Source organism: Bicyclus anynana, chromosome 1 (assembly GCF_947172395.1).
Source record: "Bicyclus anynana chromosome 1, ilBicAnyn1.1, whole genome shotgun sequence".
In the NCBI taxonomy this organism is placed as follows: domain Eukaryota; kingdom Metazoa; phylum Arthropoda; class Insecta; order Lepidoptera; family Nymphalidae; genus Bicyclus; species Bicyclus anynana.
The window spans coordinates 15310332-15324606 of record NC_069083.1 but is presented as its reverse complement, the minus strand read 5'-3'; the positions used below and the strand labels follow the sequence as shown (position 1 = coordinate 15324606).

The 14275-nt window shown below is 37.6% G+C and overlaps 1 protein-coding gene across 5 annotated transcripts in view; it reads left to right on the top strand.

The window, feature by feature from the left end:
• Positions 1-14275, top strand: part of LOC112044215 (solute carrier family 12 member 4) — a 424075-nt gene that overhangs the window by 352408 nt on the left and 57392 nt on the right. The gene's annotated exons all lie outside the window — the stretch shown is intronic.

The window sequence follows — 14275 nt, the reverse complement described above, 5'->3', positions numbered from 1 at the left end:
GTGTCGCAATCGGCCAGAGTGGGGGCTATGATTGCTTATAATCTGCGACACCGAGAAGATAGCAGCTTATAGTGGCATAAACTGCTATACGTGGTAGTGGTAAAAGTAATTTGTAACTCTTACAAAACTAGTTTTAGTGAGGTTCCGGAGCCTAGCAAAATGCACTAAGGAGGTTTTAGTTGTAAGTCCCACATAACCCGTCTTCTCACCCAGTAAGTCGGGTATCTCAAAAAGAGGTCACCTCCCCCCTCGTGATAAAAAAAAGGTTTTATTTCGACAATAGCCTAAGGATTACAGTTCAATTCAACCTAAGTTCTCTTGGTGTCTTGTCAAAGTGACTTTCATACCAAGTTGTTCAGAAAACATGTAGCAGGATGAAATAAAGGAACTGTCGTTAATATTTATTTCCCTCGTGGCAGAGCCGGAGAATTTTATTGTTCTCGAATTCGCTCCGGCTGGCACGAACGTGGCTAGAGCCGTAATCACCTCTTTCATTACAGTGAAAAAAATCTCGTTACTCACACCCGTATTCATCATCATTATCAGCCCATTCTAACCTTCCACTACAAGATCTCTCTCCATAAAGGAGAGGAGATATGGAGCTTGGCAACACCACGCTACTCGAATGCGTGTTGGCGGGTCCAATACGGGCATGACTGTATGTACAATGGATTACATAATAATTTAGCTTACCTATTTCTAACTATTTTTTAATTTTGTTTATCCTCCTGATCGTTACGTAATCATTTACGTAGGATTCGATATTTTTGTTTCTTTATTTTTCTCCAAGCCATTTTTAATATGCCTGCAAAAACCCAAGTAATTACGAGGATTACCATGAACAGATAAAAAAGTTATTTTGCTGTTCTATTTTTGTCTTTCATCGTCCCAACTCAAGTTCTGCTAATTTCATTCAACTTACTTGATTTCTCTTTGTAATACGAGTAAGTATAGAATATAACGCATCCCATAAAATTAACCTATTATACCTTTTGAAACGTAAAATCCACACGAGCGGAAATAAGTGCTGCATCATTGAAACTCTACGGTCGCATATCCCATACTAATGAGGCCATCTTGAAATCCCTGTAAAAAAGTATAACAAGCCTTTATGTATTACAATTTGTATTACATTTTTATAGAGTTAGCATTATGTCAGAGATTATCAAAGAAGCCTGTACCATAAACATCTATTTACTTTTTTAATTGTCTAAGGTTTGAGAATCTCCAAGATGCAAGGGTATAAACTCCCTACTTCCCCACTCCGGACTCAATAGTTTTAGCTAGAAAAGACTAAACTAGAATAGAAAAGCTCAGTATTTAGTACTAGCGGGAGCCCGCGACTTTGTCCTCGTGAAATTCTGTTTTTCACAATTCCTGCGGGAACCATGGATTTTTCCGGGATGAAAAGCCTATGTGTTAATCCAGCGTAACACTATTTCCATTCCAAATTTCGGCAAAATCGTTTCTATAGTCGCAGCGTAAAAGAGGAAAAAACATACTTACACATTTACACACACACTTTCACACTTACATACAAACTTTCGCCTTTATAATATTAGTGTGATGTGATTATTAGAAGAAAGTAAGAACAACGTACTTTCATGGTCCATAACCAGGTAACCACGGAACGGAGACGGCAGGTACACCCTCCATGTAGACGTACAGATTAAATTTAATTAAATGTTACATTAAACAGTATGTAGGGACTATCTCAGGCGGCTGAACAATATTTACCAACAAACACTTCGATCGTTTCGGTGTTCAATGTTTGCCTAACCTTTACAGGTCACCGCCGTTTAATGTATAGCTTCTACTGTTTGTTACTTAATTACTATTTATCTACTTTTACTGTGGACTTTGAATTAAAAAAGTGAAGTATAGATTTTACCTACCTGCAGTTCAATAGGGTAGAGTGTAAATCTTGATATTCCAAATTCGAAAATTTTGTTATGTTGTTTTTAGGGTTCCTTAGCCCACAAGGAAGCCTTATAGTTCTGCCGTGTCTACTATTACACAGACTATTACTGCTAGAAAGCTGTAAACAAACCTGAGAAAGTGTATTAAAAATGTGAACAAAGTCGTAGAATAAAATCTTGGAAAATATTTTTTGAGGGTAAGTAGCTCCCCTAAATGTAAAGTGGGGATGATTTTTCTTTGTTTGTTTACAGCATAGCGTGGGATATTATTGGATAGGTCTTTGAAAGATATCAAGGGTCTTCTACCAATAAATTTTGATTTAGTGATCGGATCGTTATCGGTATGTTTGTGCATTAGATAACGGTTCAAAATGCTAATTTAATCTACGGAACCCTACACTGCGCGTGGCCTGACGCGCACTTGGCTGGTTTTTATTCATTATTCGAATATTTTGCTTGGCTTCCTGTTGTTAATAGACGGAATGTCAGGTACAACAGTATTTTAAAGGAGGGGAGGTTTAGCCGAGAGAAAACCAATAAGAGTGTCCATAGGAACTTTTCCCCTTACGAAATAATTTTATATGTTCCTAATTCATGTTTATTTTTGTTACAGGTATGACGACCACAAAGTGATAAAATAGCTACCGAGAGAGAGCAGGATAATACACATAATTAATTTTGAGAAATAATACTTTCAAAATCGTTTAAAGAAGTTACTGAGAAAAAAACTAAATACAAATTGAATAAAATGAACAACAAATTTGAATTAAAAAAAAATATTTAACACTAGCGGTCGCCCGCGACTTCGTCCGCGTAAAAATTTATGTAAACTTTTCTACCTCTACCTTACCCTGCTCGTAAACCTACCCAACCCTACCCTACCCTACCCCTACCTTACTCCTACCCTACCGCTAACGCTAACCCTACCCTCCCCTCACCTTACCCCTACCCTAACCCTACCCGTAACCTATCCATACCCTATCCTACCCTACCCCTAATCTACCCCTACCCGTACCCTACCCCTTCCCTACCTTACCCTACCCTATACGTTCCATATTCTTCCCTTCCCCTACCTTGCCCCTACCCTACACTACCCCTACCTCATCCGTACCCTACCTTACACTACCCCTACCTCATCCGTACCCTACCCTACCCTACCTCTATCCTACCCCTTCCCTACCCCTATCCTATCCCTACACTCAGCAAAATTAGTCCAGCCTTTTGTGCGTGGTGCAATGACCAAAAGACTATAATTTCCCAAGCGACTTCTATGCTAATACTATAAAGAGGTAAAGTTTGTGTGGTTGTCGGGGGTAATCTCTGGATCTACTGGACCGATTTGGAAAATTCTTTTACCAATAGAAAGCTACATTATTTGCGAGTGTCATAGGCTATGTTTGGTCCTCATATTCACACGGGAACGGGAACCACGTAATTGAAATCGCGGGGCGTCATATAGCGGCATTTCTGTGACTTTCAGAAATTTTGTATTATCTCCGAAACTATATAACTATCTCTATAATATCCTTGTGATTATTAAATAATTTATTTTGATAAGGATTTAAGTTTAGTTGTGTAAATAATGACGTAAACCTTAGTTTAAAATTTAAATAATTTATTAAAGTACTAAAGGTACTATATCTGCTAAAATATAAAAGATAGATATATGGTGTCGCGGACTTTTTTGTAGAACTTTTAAAGGTTCAAAAAGCCTCCATACATTTATTTCAGTTATACGCAATGTTTGAGGCAGCGCATGCGAATAAGTAAGTTTTTCGGTCCGACCTGTAAGAGAAAACCCGCGATAACTCAATAGTTATATATGATAGAAATATAAAATATAGCCTATAGCACTCCCCGATAACGTAGCATTCTACTGGTGAAAGAATTTTTAAAATCGGACCAGTAGTTCCGAAGATTACCCCATTTCAAAGAATTGTTACAAACTTACAAACTTACAAACTTTACCTCTTTATAATATTAGTATAGATAATTATTTAATTTAAATTTTAAACTAGTATCAGTGTTTATATAATATATTTTGGAGAGTGTGCTCAGCAGCTATTCGACGTCATACCACCTTCTACTTTTTACCATCGCACCGCAAGATATCGGGTGGGTTTTCATCCCTATGTTGTAGATGTCCCTAGGACCCGTACACAACTCTTTGCGTCTTTTTTCTCATACGCTTCCCAAGTCTATGTTTCCTGAATCTTATAAATTGGGTATCTTAAAAACAATAGTGAATAGGCACCTTCTAGGTAAGCGTGTCCCGTCTAAGACTGTATCTACATTTATCACCAACATAAATCATGGTCAAACGCGAGCATATTTGCATTAAACTAACGACGCGGCAGGTATAAGATAATAAATTAAATTCAACGATTATATTATTAACAGATGTTAATGATAGCTAACCTACATTTTTTTTAGTACACACTGTAACGCCATAAATTATAGACATTTTCAATCTCTCATTTATATAATTTTCTTTTTTTTTTAATTTTTTTGACAATACCTAATACAAAACACTAATATGAATTTACAAAATAAAAATCAACTCTCCCGTTGCGGGACATTTGAGTGCCCAAGCAACCGGTGGTCAGGGCTCCACAGTGAGAAACCTCCTCACAATACGCGCCGTCTCAAGAATCACTGCATTCTGTATCGGACCCTTGATCCAGGAGTTCAGCGAAAGCTTCTTATGGTGTTGGTCGAAGCTTTTCGACAAGACCATTGACTGAAACAACTATCGGAACAATAATACTTGATTATTGATCCGACAGTTGTTTAAATTGTAATCATTAACCGACTTTTTATCAATATGGTATCAGTTCGTAGATCACGGGGCTTCGTCCACAAAGCCCGGAGAGCGAAGTCCGTGGGGCGCTCGTGACCCAGTTGTCATCTGACGGCATGATTTCAATAGCATCTTCGCCCTCTCGAAAATCTCACTGTCGTCCGATTTTGTTTGATAAAACTGTCCTTTTGTTTTGCTAATTGTATCAATTATAACCGAATACAAAAGACTTCCAAGAATGCCACAAGGCAATTCTCAGTTCCATTATTATTAATATTTTTTATTTGGAACTCGGTATTTGTTAAGTTTCAGTCAGCATGTCTGCACCGTCTATGTGTGAGATGTTTTAAAGGGTATGTGGGGAATAATTTTAAGGGGATAATTGTGAAGTGAAGGAAACGTGTCTCAAACGGTGGAGAAAAACATCGTGAGGAAACCTGCATACCAGAGAATTTTCTCAATTCTCTGTGTGTGTGAAGTTTGCCAATCCGCATTGGGCCAGCGTGGTGGCCTAACCCCTCTCATTCAGAGAGGAGACTCGAGCTCAGCAGTGAGCCGAATATGGGTTGATAATGATGATGATAATGGATAATTAATGATTACAACAATTCTTATTACTTGATTACAGCAAAGGTAAAGGGGCCAGACTTTTATCAAAACTGTAATGAAAATGTATTATAAATATTCTCTTTAAAAAATAAACGGTAAAAATAAAGGGCAACGAATCAAATAATACTCAAATAATGTATCGTGTTTTGTTTACTATATACGAAATACACGGTACTGTAGTCTCATTAGATGCTAAACAGTCCAACAATAAATAAGTAACGGAGTAGGTATTACTGCGGTCTTTATGTAAGTATTCCTCTCGTAACAATGGCTTCTAAGCCGGCTGAGACGGAGTAATCGCGATTTTGTGGGAGCCGATTATATCTCAAGGAAATCATTATTCAACATTTCCTATTCATAATGTGCCTCTTTAGTACCGTGGTTAGCATTAGCTACAGACAGAGTCGTGCTCAAAGTGTTTAACTGGTGTTAGCCTATGACCTCTTCCTCCAATTCCGAAAGGCGTAGGTTTGAATCCGGTCCGGTGCATGCACCTCCAACATTTTAAGAAATTAAATATTACTTGTCTCAAATGGTAAAGGAAAATCAACGTGAGGTGAACATACCTGACAATTTTCTTAATTCTCTACGTGAAGTCAGCCAATCCGCATTGGGTCAACGCAGTGGACTATTGGTATAAATTCCTCTCCTTCTGAGAGGAGACTCGTGCTTAGCAGTGAGACGAATTATAAAAAATCATAAAAGTCAAAGTTTAACATTTATCATCAAAAGTAGATATTTGTTGGCATTAATACAACGGTAAAGTTGTTGTTGTCGTCGTAACGTTTTTAGTAGGTCGTCGTCTGTCGAATTTTGGTAATTTTCAAATTTTTAAATTTTTGGCTAAGTCTTCAAAAACATCGTAAAACTCAGGCGATATGGTCAATGATCTTAGCTTGTCCCCGTTGTAGACAAATTAAAGATGAATTAAAAATGTCGTAAAAAGTTATAGCAAACTTTTTTGATAAAGTAATGATTTCATTATTAAAGTAGAATTATCAAAATTTTTTATATATAAATAAATTGCCCGATGGTTAGGGTAGGCCTTGGCCAGGCATGGGCATTCCATTTTACTTATTCACAGAAAAGCAACCTTAATCTTACTAAATGTACGAAAAACATTAATTCATGCAAATTAATCTTATCGATACACAATTTTCAAAATTAAAATGAAGCTACCGTGGGAACGAAATCAGCTTGGCTACAAATATTAATAGTGTAATAGCAACAGCTTAATAAAACGAACTGGCGCCTTTGTGCTCCTCGGGCAATCTCTCAAAAACCTTCAAAAACAAAAATTCAAATCGCCCTTTCATCTATAGCCTTTATTCCACGAAGTAGGTCAACCCTAAGTCTACGGCTCTGTGTATTCATGGCCTATATTCCTCTTCTCTACTCCGCCAAATATCAGTATTTTAGTTTTTAATAAGGTACGCAATTACAGAAACGTTTACTTGCTAACTTCTGGATTCTTTTAAACAAAGTTAGAAGGTTTAATGTTTGGTAAATACAATATTTTTTTTTCAATGAAGTAGTACGAAAATTAACAATTTAAGACCTTTTTTATAAAAAGTGTCTTCTAGCCTTTTACTGTTAAATTGACAATTATTATACAAAATTCCCTTTTTAGGGTTCCGTAGTCAACAAGGAACCCTGATAGTTTCGCCATGTCCGTCTGTCTGTCCGTCTTTCCGTCCGACTGTCCACGGTTTAGCGCAGAGACTATTACTACTAGAAAGCTGTAAATTAGCATGAGTATGTAGTTAAAAATTTTAACAAGTTGTAAAATAAAATCTTGAAAAATATATTTTTAGGGTACATTAAAATGGGGATGAAGTTTTTTACTCGTTTATTTGATAATGTGGGGTATCGTTGTATCAACTTGGGTAGTATCAACTAAGCAACAATTGCTGCTATTTTAGTAGGAATTGTTGCTTAGTTATTGTCTACTTTTAAGTCCAGCAACTTAAAAAACGTAATTGGATTTCGAAAAGTGCATACTAATTCCGTTGTTAATTAAAAAGATAAAGTTGTCGGTTAGATAGCACAGAGTATGTAAAAACTAGAAAGATGAAATTTGATATGGGTATGTATATTAATTACGTCTTTAAAGTGGTAAAAAGAAAATTAAAAAAATATATATATTGGGGTTCCTTCTCTACATGCAAATTGAGGATGATTTTTTTATCGTCTATCCCATGGTATGGGGTATCGTTATCGGTATTTTAGTGCATTAAATAAGGGTTTAGAATGCTTATTTAATCTACAGATCCCTACATTGCGCGAGGCCTGACACGGACTTGTCGGTTTTTATTAAATAAAAATCTTAACTCAATCGACGCCTCCTAGACTATTGTATAGGCACAGTCATTCCGATTAATTGTAGGAATTCTAGAATATTGGACATAATATTTAAAAAGACTTGGAAAATATTATTTATCTTGGGAAAACAACCAAGAAATGAAACATTCATTATGAATTATGAAAGAATTTCATTATTTCATTGGCTATATACATGCCTCAGAAAAAAAATTAATCATCTCTTTACGAATTTTTCTCCCTTCGATACAGAATTTTAATCAACTCAACAATGTACCGTGTTATTTAATGAACTCTTGTGACATATTGGAGAAATATTACAAACACTCGAACGCCCGCGACTTCGTGTAATTACGATTTTTTGCGTTATGACAGACAGACAAAATTAAAAAAAAAATTGATTCGTGGTTTTTCAGCTCAAAATGCCTCATTGATCCAATGGTGAAGCGGCGTATCATAAGATATTGAGTTCGAGTCCTGGGTCGGGTTATGACGACCGCGAAGTGCAGTGGGTAGTGACCCTACTTTCTGCATCTACGGCCGTAGGTTCGGTTCCCACTACTGGAAAATGTTTGTGTGATGAGCATGGTCTTTTCCAGTGTCTGGGTGTATTTATACATTGTACAAGTATTTATATGTAGTATATAAATATATATGATTTAATCAGCTATATTTTAGGATCCATAACACAGGCTATACGCTTATTTTAGGGGGTAGTGATGTGTGCATTGTGTAAGTATGTATGAAATAAGTAATGAGTTTTTCTTACTTGAAAAAAAATCTCATAGCATCCCAAAGACGGGCAGTCGATGGCCTGCACCAGTCTATATCCTCTGGTAGTGATAGTCAGAAATTTTAATATTACTCACCATCCCGCATTGGAGTACTGACGATACTTGAACGTGACAACGTCATAAGAAAATACTGATGGATTGCTTGCATTTTTCAAAAGAAAATGCTCGTTTTTCTAAAACACTGTTTAATAAAACTCTTCATAGACCAGACTTTATTTCTTTTTAAAAAAAGTTGGCCACCCTAGAGCTAGGGAACGACGCATGACGTCATCATTTTTCGAGTGTGCAGCCGGCTCCATCGAATAATTATAAGACGTTGCCACGTCAATAGAAGCGAATTATACTGTATATATCCATGTGTATAAAAAATAGGCTGATTATAACGATGTAAATATTCAAAGTAAAGACACGTAGTCTCTTTCTGTTCTTTTTTTCTCGTACAGATAAATATGTTAAGTGGGGCACACAACCCCGTACGATATGAAATATAATCTCGACCTAAATAAAGTTAATACGGTAGGTATTAATAAACTCAATACTTGAGCATCGAAGCGAGAGCTTATGAGGTAGATTCGATAGCCTCCCATACGGCCTGTCCTGATAATTTCCCCTGATACTGGTGTAAAAAATAAAGCCCCTATTTCCACTTCCAATAGCTATTATTAGTTGCACTCTCGCTCGTAAGCTATATAAAGCCAGCACAATATTAAATGAAACGCTCGGTGCATTCAAATACAATTTAGTTGACATAACGACATACTCATTAATAGTTTATGTTTCATACGAGTATATATGAGCCTAGTTCAATAGCTCAACGGTAAGAGCGGTCGGACTCATCACCGAGGGATGGTGGTTTGATCCATGAACGTGGGGAATGGGAATATTGGTCATATTTAAAAAGATATGGCAAATATTCTTTTATAAAAAAAAAATCTAGAGATTAGCCCACCACAGTACTGATTATGACTGATGATGTTTGATTTTCTTACGATCGCTTTCAGATGTTAATGATAAAAACTAGGACCGATGTTTTAACGTGCTCTATACATACTTCCTAACTTCGGGCTGACAATTTTAGTGACTTGGAAGAAAGAATAGCTCAATATTTCATAACCGAGCCAGGGCTCGAATATAAGAACTTGTGATTCGAAGTCATATTGTGCTAACTAAAGGACCAACCAGTTTAGTCAAAACTAGCGAACGCTAGCGACTTCGTCCGCCCTTAGACCTCCTTAATCCGGCCCTCTCCCATAATCAGTTCTTAGCGGACTTCTAATATATCTAAACTACCTCCCTGCCAAATTTCATCTTTGTATGTCAAGAGGTTTTTGAAATCTTGATACAAATAAACTTTATTTTATTGAGAGAGAACTTAAGCTAACTTATCCTAATAAATATACAAATCATGCCCACGTGGAATGGTGGCAAGAATACTGGCTGGCTGGCGAACGCCAGCGACTTCGTCCGCCCTTAGACCTCCTTAATCCGGCCTTCTCCCATAATCAGTTCTTAGCGGACTTGTAATATATCTAAACTACCTCCCTGCCAAATTTCATTTTTGTATGTCAAGAGGTTTTTGAAATCTTGATACAAATAAACTTTATTTTATTGAGAGAGAACTTAAGCTAACTTATCCTAATAAATATACAAATCATGCCCACGTGGAATGGTGGCAAGAATACTGGCTGCATTTCCGCCCTGGACAGCCTAGCTGATCCTTTGCGTACAAAATGAGCCAGTCCTTATGTTACCAGTCGAGGCAACTAGCCGCGGTCAGATAATTCGGAGAATTTTTTTGGCAGTGCGACTCCATGGCCTTGATATATGATTCATATTTTGGATGGCTTTATGTGGTGTTATTAATTAACCTTAGAAAATATTGTAATACAGAAAGGAATTCAGAGACAAAAGAAATAGAGTGCGGAACTAGTTCTTCAACAAAATATGTTCCTAAAACAACCTTAATGAAACATAATTTATGCCAAGTCTAAAATACAATTGTGTTATTTCACATAAAATTACATCGTCCGCGTCCTTTGTTCTCCGGTCACGGTGCTTCGGTGCGGGTCGAAGATCTAAGGGCCCGGGCCCTTACAAAGCAATGTTTGTTTTAATGCGATTTGGGCCCAAACGCGTAATTATAACAGCGTAATTACAAAATTCGGAACAAATTTACGCTTTCATTTAAGACTTGTATTGTACTTACGCTCACGAAACAACTCTTTTCTTGGATATTGGATAGAATCAGGCGTTACTTTGCGGAAGTTCATCATGATTATATAATAATTTATTTATTTTGCTATAAGTATAAAAATTACTGTTCGAACAGTGCGTGTTGCCAGTGATGACCTATGGTTCCGAGACTTGGTCGCTAACTATGGGCATCATAAGAAGGCTCAGAGTCGCAGAGCGGGCGATAGAACGAGCTATGTTAGGAGTATCTCTGCGTGATCGAATCAGAAATGAGGAGATCCGCAGAAGAACCAAAGTTACCGACATAGCTCAACGAGTTGCGAAGCTGAAGTGGCAATGGGCGGGGCACATAGTTCGAAGAGCCGATGGACGTTGGGGTCCCACAGTGCTGGAATGGTGAACCCGCACTAGTAAGCGCAGTGTTGGCCGACCCCCTACCAGGTGGACTGACGACATCAAGCGAGTCGCAGGGATTCGCTGGATGCAGGTGGCTCAGTATCGTGATGTTTGGAAGTCCCTACAAAAGGCCTAAAGCAGTGGACGTCCATAGGCTTATATGATGATGATGATGATAAAAATTAATATAACTAAGTATAAAGTCTTTACTTTACAATTGCACGTTGTAGAGTCAACATCTCCTGAGGATGCTGATGCTCCGGTTACGGGGTGAAACGTAAGTAGAGAGTATTTTGTCGGACCTGGGTGACGTTGTCGCATGGGTTCGTTGGATTTTCGTTGAGGATAGCAAAATTAATAAATCATTTTATAACTCTTTTCTTAGTTTATACCGCTATAACGGCGAGCTTACAATGCAGGTCGCTTGATGTTGAGTGATTGCAGGCATCCATATACTGCTGTGCGTTGACAGCTTTTGATGGAAACTTGTTTTTTTTAATGTTGACAACTGCTACCGGAAATAATTAGTATTAGTGTGGAAGAAATTATCTGATAAATCGTTCAGTGGTTGACAACCACCCGTCCAGTTGGCTTATTCACTATTTTGGTCTTTATTAGCAACCTATTAAAATATACATCAAATCAATTGACAAATTGTCATCTACCTACATAAAATATGAACCAGTAAGTACAAATGTTTGTTACATAGAATATCAATTTTGTATATTATGTCAACTAGCATACGTCAAAAATAGTGAACTAGCCTGATGGTCGTTCATCCAAGATAGAAATTGGTTATTGGGATCATGTTACAAAAACAGTAACTCGATACACTGGATTATTTATGAAAAAACAAATCCTGATGAAAGTAGACATTCGTTTAATAAATAACTTTAAGATTATAGAAGTATAAATAAAGGAAACCGGTGGATTTCAACATTCGTTTTGACTTCAGGAAGTATTAACGTTATTATATGTGAGGGTAAGAGAAAACACTATAATGCAATATCATGTCAAAAGAAACAATGTTTTACAATCTATCACATGTAAATACATTACATTCCGGATTTTTGAAATCTTTCGGCGGTATCGCAAACGGCATTGGCTGGTGGGAGGCTTCGGCCGTGGCTAGTTACCACCCAACTGATAAAAACGTACCGCCAAGCTAATTAGCGTTCCGGTACGATGTCGTGTAGAAACCTAAAGGGGTGTGGATTTTCATCTACCTAATGTTATCGCCGTTTAGTGTTGGAGATAGTAGTCTGTGACGGATATGACGTCGCTCGATCTCGTGTTGGCTTCAGTGTGCTCGTGGCGTTCGAGTCGACCACATCTCTTGTTGTGTAATTCTTAATCGGTTACTTAGGATAGGCGGGGAGAGTGACTTGAGTGGAAAAGGGGAGTGTTTGATATCAGTCAAAGGTACCTTTAACCCTACACACATCGTTCACATGTACGTGACTCCACTCAAGGTCATTCTCTGCCATTCTAGGGTCTTATTTTGGTTACAGTTTGATTTGTTAATTAAGTTGTCCTGACAAGTGTTGTGAATCATAACCTTTGTACGACATTAGTTTTCTTATATTTTGTAATCACCTTTGAGTCCTATAACATCAGAAGTGGGATAAAGAACTTGTGCCCGCATAGTAAACAAAAATAACGACGTAGTTTTAAATTACCCTAAATCCGGCCAATCGTTTTTCATTTCTTTGTTAAATCTAGTATGAGAGTATTTTTCATAAAAAGAGGGTAACAAATTAATTGAGTAAAGTACACCGATGAGTTTTACATTACGGTATTGTTAAATTCGGATGTAATTAGTGTGTGAATCGTGATTTCGTGATAAGTATTGACGGTATTGACAGAATTGTTTAGAAATTGTGTTTCACGGTGTTAACGATGAAATTTTGCGTTTTAATATATGACAAGACGCGAAATGATGCCGTATAGATTTTGTGTTAATAATTGCAACTTATAACTGTTTCAAATTTGTGAATTTTGGTTACCGGATTAAGTAACCCTACTGTCATTTTTCTATAAAAATGAGTCATACACGACCTTACTTACAATGGTGACTTGAACCATACATAACCCTAGATACACAAGGCCCATACACACTCATTCGATTAAAAATGAGTCATACACGACCTTCAATAGTGGTTTGTACACGCTCAAGTTGTCAGTGTAACCGCAACTGCACCAGACACGAACGCGATCCAGGGACGGATGCGCCACCAGGATGGCCGAATGTTATCGCCGTTTAGTGTTGGAGATAGTAGTCTGTGACGGATATGACGTCGCTCGATCTCGTGTTGGCTTCAGTGTGCTCGTGGCGTTCGAGTCGACCACATCTCTTGTTGTGTAATTCTTAATCGGTTACTTAGGATAGGCGGGGAGAGTGACTTGAGTGGAAAAGGGGAGTGTTTGATATCAGTCAAAGGTACCTTTAACCCTACACACATCGTTCACAAGTACGTGACTCCACTCAAGGTCATTCTCTGCCATTCTAGGGTCTTATTTTGGTTACAGTTTGATTTGTTAATTAAGTTGTCCTGACAAGTGTTGTGAATCATAACCTTTGTACGACATTAGTTTTCTTATATTTTGTAATCACCTTTGAGTCCTATAACACTCATAACAAGTTAACCCGCTTCCATCTTAGATTGCATCATCACTTACCATCAGGTGAGATTGTAGTCAAGGGCTAACTTGTAAAGAATAAAAAAAAACTCTTACATGTTGTAAATCGGGGATTCCCTACTGTTACCAATACCAATCATGTTATTTCTAGTTAAAATTAGACAACTTATGATACACGTAAATACGATGGGAACAAAGCTATACGTGGGTATACCACCTACGGACAATATAAGAGGCATTCCCTATAATTACAAACCTTGTATCTCAAGTTAAAATTAGAAAACAACTTGCAAGTCCTATACTTACAAATCAAAAAAAGTCTATTTACCACCCACTGACAAAGTTATACTTAGAATTCTGCAAATTACACTGCAGGACATGGGAATTTTGTAAGGACTTCTAAACATCACAATCCTGAGCCGCCTGCATCCTGCGAATCCCTGCGACTCGCTTGATGTCTTTAGCCCACGTGTCGGTCGGTCGTGGGGTCGACCAACACTGCACTTTGTAGAGCGGGGTCGCCATTCCAGCATCTTGGTACCCCAACGACTATCGGCTTTTCGAACTATGTGCCCCGACCATTGCCACTTCAGCTTTAAGTAATA